This window comes from Hydra vulgaris, chromosome 13, assembly GCF_038396675.1.
Source record: "Hydra vulgaris chromosome 13, alternate assembly HydraT2T_AEP".
NCBI classification, from domain to species: Eukaryota; Metazoa; Cnidaria; class Hydrozoa; order Anthoathecata; family Hydridae; genus Hydra; species Hydra vulgaris.
This window is the reverse complement of record NC_088932.1, coordinates 55,348,387-55,358,803: the sequence shown is the minus strand read 5'-3', so window position 1 is coordinate 55,358,803 and position 10,417 is coordinate 55,348,387.

Sequence of the window (10,417 nt, the reverse complement as noted above, 5' to 3'; positions counted from 1 at the left end):
TATATATATATACATATATATATATATATAAATATATATATATACATATATATATATATATATATATATATATATATATATATATATATATATATATATATATATATGTATGTATATATATATATATATATATGTATATATATATATATATATGTATATATATATATATATATATATATATATATATATATATATATATATATATACATATGTATATATATGCATATATATAAATAAATACATATAAATATACATATATATATATATATATATATATATATATATATATATACATACATATAAATATATATATATATATATATATATATATATATATATATATATATATATATATATATATATATATATATTAATATTAGAATTAAAAAAAGCAATGTCACAAAGGGTTGCTGTTTTCAGTTTTTTTTTATTCCAAGGGCTGATATAAATATATATATTTACATTAGATTATTTATATCATTATATTTAGTCATACAGATGCTATATATATCTAAAAAAAAATATTAAATTTTTTCTCTCAAGTTGTAAGGTCCAAAGAAACCCCATTTTAAAGTATTAATTATAGCAAAAAAAAATTGTAATTTTGCATCTTTCTGAATTAGCAATTAGAGAGACATTGTGAGTTTTTTGTATTTTAATCAATTTTAAATAGTCATATAAAATGAATAAAATAAAACTTTAGTTACTTAGTTAACTTTACATAATTGAAAAAAAAAATAAAAAAAAACAACGAAAATGAACTTTTTTTTAAAAATTAATAATTGGAACTTTAACTAATTATCAAAACAATTTTGCGCTTTGTTAGGTTTTTTGATTATATAGTACATTTAATACTATTAATTTAGAGAGATATTAAATAAGTGACAAGCTTGTTATTTGACAGTGTGTTATGTTAAATGCTTGTCATTTGTTATGTGACTCACATTAAATAAGTGACACTTGTTATATATTCCACTAATTGTATATCTTGCAACAACGAGTCAAGCAAAGAAGGTTGGATAACCTACCTAAACTTCTTTGCAGTTTAAATTTTATTAACCAACCTTTTGGCAAAGTTTTGCTAGCTTAAAAAACTAATAAATTTTTTTTATTAATTTTAGCAATTATTAGAAGTTGAAAGTTCTAATAATTATATTTAATAATAATTAATTTCTAATAATTATAACCAATATTTACTAAAATTCAAAATAAAGTAATAATTTGGGCCGATTTAAAAAATCTCAGTGAAAATCAAGGACTTTAATGTAGTAGATCATCTAGTATGTAATAGATCATTCATTAGATGTCTAAGATTCGTAACTTTTTTCTTTTATTAGGCTTAACAAAAGAACAATAAATTTTTTAACAAATTTTACTTTTTATTTTTTCTTAGTAAGAAAAAGTTTTAATACATTCTGAGACTAGGCAGAATATAATTTCAGATAGTTGTTTTAAATAATCTACATTCAAAACCAATTTACTTTAATGTGTAGGAAAATAATTTCTCTTCCAGCACATTAATTATAACCTAATAACACAGTTATTTGGTTAAAATTAAGTAATTATTGCTTATTTCTATATCATTTATGATACTAATTAAAAAATAAGACATTTTGTTGCATTATTTTCGAAATTACCAGTTTTTAAGTTTTAACTTATTACATTTAATGAGTTGACTTTTCAACATTTAATGTTTCAAGTCACATGTCATTATCGTAAAAATGTGACAATAACTATTATAATGTCGCCTTTAACTTGGCATTTGGCGAGTCGTAAAGATTTGATTTCAATCCATGAGCAGCATGACAAAAACCCCGTTAAACTGACGGAAATACAGCCGAACCATGACGGACATTTGATGTATACTATACAGTATCTGTATAAGTGTATAAAGTGTAAAACACATTAAGAGTAAAAACAAAAAAATTTTTTTATGAAAACACTTGCAATTGAGGAAACTTTTTGTGTTATTTAAGAATATAAATAACAATTTTTTTTAAAAAAAAGGTCCTTTCTCCCCTCCCCCTGTTCTTTTTTGGAAAAAAAAAAGTTAAAAAATGTATTTTTTTCAAAAAAATGACATGTTTTTTTCTTTATTCAAAATAGTAATAGTAATAAATAAGCAGCTTTTATTAACAAATAAGAAACAGAACAGTTAGTAATCTGTATAAAGTATACAAGAAAGATTTAAAAAAAAATTTTTCTTATGAACTTTAGATTCAAAAATTCAATTTTTTTCAATTTCGCATGAAGTTTCTTTAGTTTTATAGCGCGTTCACCAATTTGATTAGATCTGAGAATGTCAATTAATGACTCCTCTATTGATCAAGGCGTCTTTAAACGCTTAATTGCCCCCCACCCACCTCCCCTCATCAGAAAATTTTCAAATTTTTTGTTTTTGTAAGTTTATATATTACACAGCCATTTGTGTTTAATATATAAACTTACAAAACATAGTTATGTTGTTTAAATAAAATTACAATTTTAATAAAAATCAAAACTTTGTGATTGCTTGCATACAAATCATTAAATCTGAAAATCGCCTCCCCCCGTTACTAGATCGTCTGCATCCCCCAAATCGAAAAAAAAATTAAAATTGCTCCCCTTACAACATGGTCTGCATCCGCCCTTGGCTTGGGTTGATGATTTTGCTATATTTCCCAATAATAATTTCAAGTCGTGACTCCCATATGGTACGTAAAACGCTTTAGGATTTACACGCAATATATTTGCTTGAACTGTTGTTTGCACCGTTGTCATATCCTTGTTCACGACAGTTGCATGTTTGTATTCCCAACTGATCCAGAATGAGCATGATAGTTTCAGATGGTCCTTTCCCTGTTGTATTGTGAACTATATCTAATTTAATAAAATGTTCCTTGACTTCAATCTTTTTGTCTGTTATGTTGACATAACAAAGAACCACAGATAATTGCTTTTGATGGCTAGTATCTGATGTACAATCCAATAAAATGGAATAATATTATGCTCTTTTTATTTATTCGATCATTAATTATTGTACTTTATTTGCAATTGAACTTATGGGTTTATTTTGAATTGAATTTGACAATGGTTTCTTTTATGGTCTACTTAAATGATCATTTAGAACAGAATCAAATTTGGCAATCAATTCTATTAAACAAAAGAAATTACCGCTGTGTGCTGTGTACAAAGTATCGAAACTTCTTTGGAAAGCCAAATTATGTTAAGCCAAATACAAGTCAACAGCAGTTTTTCTTTGGAAAACTTTTTTGCATCGTGCTGTTTCAGGTCGTATAAGTTTTTCGCACTCTTTGTCAAATAGCCAGTGCAAAAATTCTGCTCAACTTGAAGCAACTGTTTATGACTCGTGAATGGATCTTTCGTGCATTTTGATACGTTGTGTTAAAGGAGACCGATGGCAAAATCCGTCCGCCCCAAAAAAATATCTGTAGTAGAAAATAATTTACAAGCGAAACAATAAACTTTATCTTTAGACTTAGAATAAATTCTCTATCTTCGTGTTGTCCTTTGCCCATTTGTCAGTATATTTTTGAAATATGTTTTAGAAAAACTATTTTCGTTCTCAGGGAAGTTAAATTGGGCAACTTTGTACCGGACAATGCTTAACTATTAAAGTTACCGTTTATTCTATCAATGAATAACATGCTTGGATCTTTAATGTCGAAATTTGTGTTTTCTTCTATTTGCACCTTAATTTACATATTTTTTGTACCTTTTTCTTGCTGAATTTCACAACCGCTCGTTTTTCTATTGCTTTCACTTTCATCCTATTCAGTTTCTTTGATCTCTTCTTCATTTTCTTTCACAGATGTATTCAACTCATGCTTTTCTTCTTGCAAAGCTATCTAATTCATTACCGCATGTTCTTCATCTTCATTTGATGTCTTGAATGTCTATGAGTTTCAATTACATGCTTTAAAATCGAGTATGTTTACTGTTTGATATAATTATCCCGCTGCTCCTTCCGTTTAATTTTTTCAGCCACACTTAAGTGTTTTCGCCCTCGATCTCTAACTCCGCTAGCCATAACGTAACGGTTCTTAATTAAACATAGTTATATGTATTAGGTTTTGTTTCTTACAAAACGGAATAAAATCGTGTGTGAAAACACAATTACTACTAGATAGAAAAACTATTTCATTAGTATAAGTAAAAGTTATAAAAAGTTTTATAAATATTATTTAAATGTGCAGGGTATAAATTTAGATTAAAGTTTTAGTAGGACTATCGCTTTAGCGATTAGTGGGAATTAGTAGGAACGATTTTACTATATAAAAATCAACATTTGATACTAAATAGGTGCGATTAATTACTTAATTCTAAAGCCACTTTTGTTTTTAATTTACGTAAAAGACTTTTATAAAGCCTCAAATCTTTTAAGTATCATGTTTGCAGATGATATCAATTTGTTTCTCTCTAATAATATTTACCAACTCTTTTCGACTATGATGAATTGCAACAAGTATTTAATTGGTTCAAATGCAACAAATTAACCCTAAACATAAACAAAACAAAAGGGATTCACTTTCATCTCCTTTCCAAAAAACGTTCTTTACCCACAAATATGGCGCAAATTTTTATTGAACAAGTTGGAATAAAAAGAGATTTAGTTAAAAAAATTTGTAGGTGTTTTTCTTGACGAGATTATCACATGAAAACAACTTATTAATTACATTTGCGCTTAAGTGTCTAAAAGTATTGGAATCTCAAACAAGACCAGAATATATTTAAATTAAAAAAGTTTAACAACTTTTTTACTCATTTGTTCACAGTTATACAAATCATGCAATTATTGCTTGGGGTAGCACAGGCAAAAGTAAGTTAAAACGTCTTTACCACCGTCAGAAACAGGCTATGCGTCAATTTTGCAAATCACTTCTCGCATACTAAAATATTTTTTATGGAAACTAGAATACTCAATGTATACGAATTAAATGTATTTAATGTTTTATGTTTCATTTATATGGGGAAAAACGATTTATGCCCTTTAGTTTTTAAAGATTTATTTTTTTTAAAAACCATAAACTAATACGCCTTAAAAAATAATAATTTTGTAAATGAATCGCTTTCTAAAACAAGATTTAACAATTTTGTATTTCATATCGTGCACTACATCTCTGGTTCTCTGGATAGGATTGTTTTACAAAATTTTGATTTGTCGATTACTTTTTCAGTCTTCAAAAATAAAATTTTTAAAACTTTCATTCTATCAGTTGAATAAAATGTTTAATAATTATTAAAAAAAAATAATATTTTTAAATACTTTTGATAACGTAGCTATTACAATAATGAATTTTTATGATACAATGTGTATATTTATATTATCTAGACTTTGAATTTATAAGTCTACGGATTTTACATGTTGTAAAGGATTTTATTATGTAATACGAACACAATAAAAAATGTATTTTTAATCAATGGTTATAAATATTAAATTAAGATTTAAATCATTTTATTTAAAATAATAAAATAAAAAATTCAAATGATAAAATAAAAAACTTCGTATTTACTCACAATTTCGTATTTACGCACAATTACTTACCGAGGAAACAATCCACAATTGACATTCATTGATACTTAAAAAATTAACTTACAAATTCAATGAAAAAATACATTATAGTGTACACACGATGGTCTAAATTGAGAATGAAAATATAACACAAAATATAAAAAAAAAATGGTCAGCAACCGTATTCACCTCTCCGTTAAACTCTGCAATTAGTTAACGACTGGTTAAAAGTTAAACGGCAGTTTTTAACGCCAGCGATAAAATATATTAGTTTTATATTTTGACAGTTTAAATTTTTAACTTTTCTCACTGAATTCATCAATAAGTGTAAAAGACCTTAGTAAACACAGGGCTCTCAAACAGTGGCATAAAGAGGTTAACAGCTGCTATTAATTAGTCAACCTTACAACAGATTGTTGAGAAAAATTACGCCATAAAATTTGACAAATTCAGCAAGCAACTTGTACAAAAACTTTCACAAGTTCATCAACTTAAGATTACGCTGAATGTGTGAGGACTGTCATACATTGCAAGGACTTCCATAAGTTTAAAAATGAAATTATAGCCATTAGAAGTGCATCAAAAAATCACATTGTAAAGGTTGGAATTGACGGAGGAGGTGGGTTTCTGAAGTTTAGCCTGAGAGTTATTGAATTAAATCATAAACCTAGCATTCCCCCAGCAAAACTCAACTGTACAAGCCAGGTTTTTTAGGACACTGGTGTAAAACAACAATTCATCATTGCTGTCTTTAAGGAGCTTCAAGTAAATTATACTAACATTTTGCAAGTATTTGAGTTGATTAAATTGAAAAGAGTTTTTCATTTCCTGTGATCTAAAACTTACAAATACTATTTGTGGGCTTCAAGCACACTCAAGTGCACATCCCTGCACCTGGCGTGAATCTGGTTAAAAAGAACTTGTAAATCAAGGGAAGTTGAGGACTTTTGAATATCTGGAAAAAAATGTCTCACTTCAAGTCAGCTGGTTCCAATATCAGAAAAGCTCGTGACTACAAAAAAAGTTTCTTTCTCCCATGGAACTGTATTTCCTAATTGGAGCTTTATGCTGCTACCATCTTTAATTGGAGCTTTAACCATCTTGTTGCTGCGCTACTTCAAATTTTTCCTCCAGCAACTCTGTAGACTGATGCATTAAACACAACCTTACCATGGCAGATGTTTTGCAGGAAATGCGTCCAGAAAGCTGCTACACAGTATTGATATTCTTAATCAATTGCTGAGAAATACTCATGCCATTCAGTCATCCCATTTATTAATGCTTTTCGAAAATTTAATGCGGTAGTGTCTGGCAGTTTTGGATGCAACCTTAATCCAAACTACTCACAAATAATTAAAGCATTCAAAATGTCTTACCTAGCATTGCAAAATGTGTCTGTAACATGCAGTGTTTTTCCTTGTAAACGATTTCATCGACAGGCATGATTAAGCTCTTGGGCTTTACTCAGAACAGGCAACAGAAGCAATCCATCACAACTTTCAGATACATTGGCAAAAGTACAAAAGGCCCAATCACCATCCAAAATACAGTAAAAAGTTGCAATGTTGCACAGTTGCCTTCAACAGTAAACATTGTTTGTGAGAAGTCATTTTTAGAAGGGGTTTATGAATGAATTATTTTTGAATTAGTTATATTTAAAAGAAACAGTTTTTTTGTGAACATATGTTATGTTTTTGACTTGCATAACTTCAAGAATATATTATTTTGCTTTCCTTGTTTATATTGATGTAAATTGAAGATTTTTAATACTATGAAAAGCAAAATAAGCTCTAATTTTGCATGTTTGTGCAATCAATAAAATATTCAATTAAACACAAAACGTGTTAATTACGTCTACAACACGTTTTAATACGTATATTAAACGTTTAAAACACGTTTTTGCTTATCAAACAAAAACTCAAATGTAACTTGCAGGACGATGTAATCTGGTTTTGATACTTATGTCCAGGGCCGACAACACCGGGGGAGGGGGGCAGCAAGTGCCTCTTCAGAAAAAAAGTGTCCTCTCTTTTTTTCTGAAAGACCTTTTTTTTAAAAAAAAAAAATATGTTAGATATACAAGACTTATTTTAAAATTTACGATTGTACCCCCCCCCCCACTTCGAAACCCGTGTCGTCAGCCCTGATATCTAATAATTCCCGTAGTAAGGGCTACCATTCCACCAAAGGGTTTTCCCGGGTCAAAAAGTTAAGGTTACAACTTATTTTATAACACTGTGTCTCTGTTAGGTTAATGGCAGGAGTAAATTTAGTTATCAAGGATTTAAATCTTTTATGGAACATTGTTTGTTAATGTTTCATAAAACTTCCACTCTGGTGCGATAACGAAGATTGTGATTTCCTAAAATGTATCACAATAAAATTACCCAGTTTTAATATTTTGATCAGTTTGCAAAAATCGAAGAAAATAGTTATGAGAAAGTGTGTAGGGAAGAGCGGTGTTGGTTGTCACACTTTGTACTTTTTGAAATGTCATTTATTCAATTTTTATCCAAAGGGAGCGCAATTTTAAACAAAGTGTATTGTTCATTTCCGCATATTTATTATTTCATTTTATTCCACAAAAGTGCAGATACTATGAGAAACATTAATTTTAAAAATCAGTTGGTTGTCATCAGAGTGACAATAAACTCTTGTATGAGGGTTGGTTATCATCAAGGACAGGGTTGGTTGTCACACAATTGTATCAGTTGATTCATTATTAAAATATAATTAATTGTGTTATTTTGTTATAAAATCATTTACATTTGAACATTACATCTGGAATAATAGACAAAGCTTTTTAATACAATATAAAATTGGACAAGATTTAAAGAATAATTTGTTTCATTGGATGGACCTACATTAGGTATATCAGCAGGTTGAAAGGTTGTTTTAGAGTTTTTAAAAAGAGAGGATGTTTACAAAATATTCATACGATCAATTACACAACTGGGAGCAAACTCTTTATCAGAAAAATATCTGGATATAAAGGAAATGTCCCTGTTGAAGCAAAACCACTTTAAATATTTCGTGGAGTAGTAGCCATGGGAAGCGCAGCCTTCACAATTGTTGGAATGTCATATATAGTAAATGATTTTTCAGGATGCATAAACAACCAAGAGTTAACTGCAGTGTTAATGTGTGCTTTAAGTGGGCCATATACTGATTTGTCTAATGGTTGTAGTTTGTGTGTGCAGTGTGGTGAAAGTGTCAGCATCACCACTCCATTATCTTTATCTTCAATGCTTAAGTCTTGTGGTTGTCAAGCGGTAGAAGACAGGGCTTCTCTTTACTGCACCTTATGTTCATTACAAAGTATTTAAATATTTCATAAAGTTGGCTTCGTTCATCCAGCCACTTGCATTTGAATCTCCTGTACCTCCTGGAAGAGCATCTCTAATAAAATAATCTTTAAAATGAAAATTGAGGAATACTTGCCAGTTGTATTTACTGTGCAAGCAAGTGTAACTAATGCTCCTCTTTCTACAGAAGCAATGGCCCCGATCTGCTTTTCATTACAGAAGTAATGGCCCCTTATCTGCTGTTTTGTTCATATTTCATATGTCATTAGAAGAAAAAGAACAACGTCCAAAGCATTGTTGTAGATTGTCAAATAATAGTTTCACATTTACTTTATTGAAACCAAAAGCTCTACTTAAACTGGTTGCTTCAGGTTGCCAAATGGAGATCTGTGGATGGCGCTTCATAAGTGCAGTAAATCTTTTAAGTCTGTCAATTTTTAATATACCAAGCACTAATACTTTAAGACTTCTCTAGTACGTCAGTCAGGGTTAGTTTATTGCAATATCTCGCTAGAGTTCGATAACTTATGCCATAGTCTTTTGCTACCCCTTTGATAGATTTGGCATTCATTTTGACATCTTCAATAGCTCGAAGCATAATATCATAGAATGTTGCCTTTATTTGATTTTCTACAAAACTGTCGCAGCATTTCTGTAGGGAAAAAAAAAACATATTCATTATGTAAAATATATTATTTTCAATTAAAAAGGTTAATGGGGTTGTTTGTCACAGTGTGACAACCATCCCCAAACAAAATGTGACAATCAACCCCTTCATGACTATAAATATATGAAGCTTGATTTTGCCTAGATGCACGTGCTTTAATAGCCGTTTGTTAGTTGATTTAAATTCATGAATTGATGAACTAACTAGATTAATCAATATTAAAAACATCTATTATATACTAAATTCGGCAAATGAAAAACACAATATATCAAAATTTTTACTTACCAATGCTTAAAATGAAATATTTGCAATAGCTATTTTTATAATGGTCTGATCAATTTGAAATCAAGTGGGCAGATAAACGTTGCCAATGTTCATTAAACAAGCGATTCAAAAGTTTTGCATCTTTTATTGTCTTTTAATATAAGCGTTGTGACAACCAATCCGCGTGACAACCAATCCCGCTCGTCCCTAATCCATAAGAATGTGGAGGCATATACATAAAATTTAAAAAAAACAAAACTAACTTTAAATTCCTTGAATTTAATTTAAAGAATTACTCAGCAACCATTTAAAAAATCACTGGTTGCGATTTATTAATTGAACAATATCATCATCTTTTGGCAACGCAACGTTTAGATGCAATGAGAAAAACAGCACAAAAACTAGTTAACGGAACTTGCTAACGGAGGAATTTTAACTGAAAAAACTGTCGGAACGGTTAATATACGGAGACTAAACGGTAGGATTAGAGTACCATTTGTTTCCCTTCGTTTTTTAACCCGTTGATTTATGTTTTTTTTCTTGACGGACACTAAAATTCTCTGATAGTTTAACGGGGAGATGTGAATACGGCTGCAGAACAGTTGACACATTTTTTATTAAAGAAATTTAGTGAAAAAATGGTATCGCGTATAGTTGCTCAAGATGACT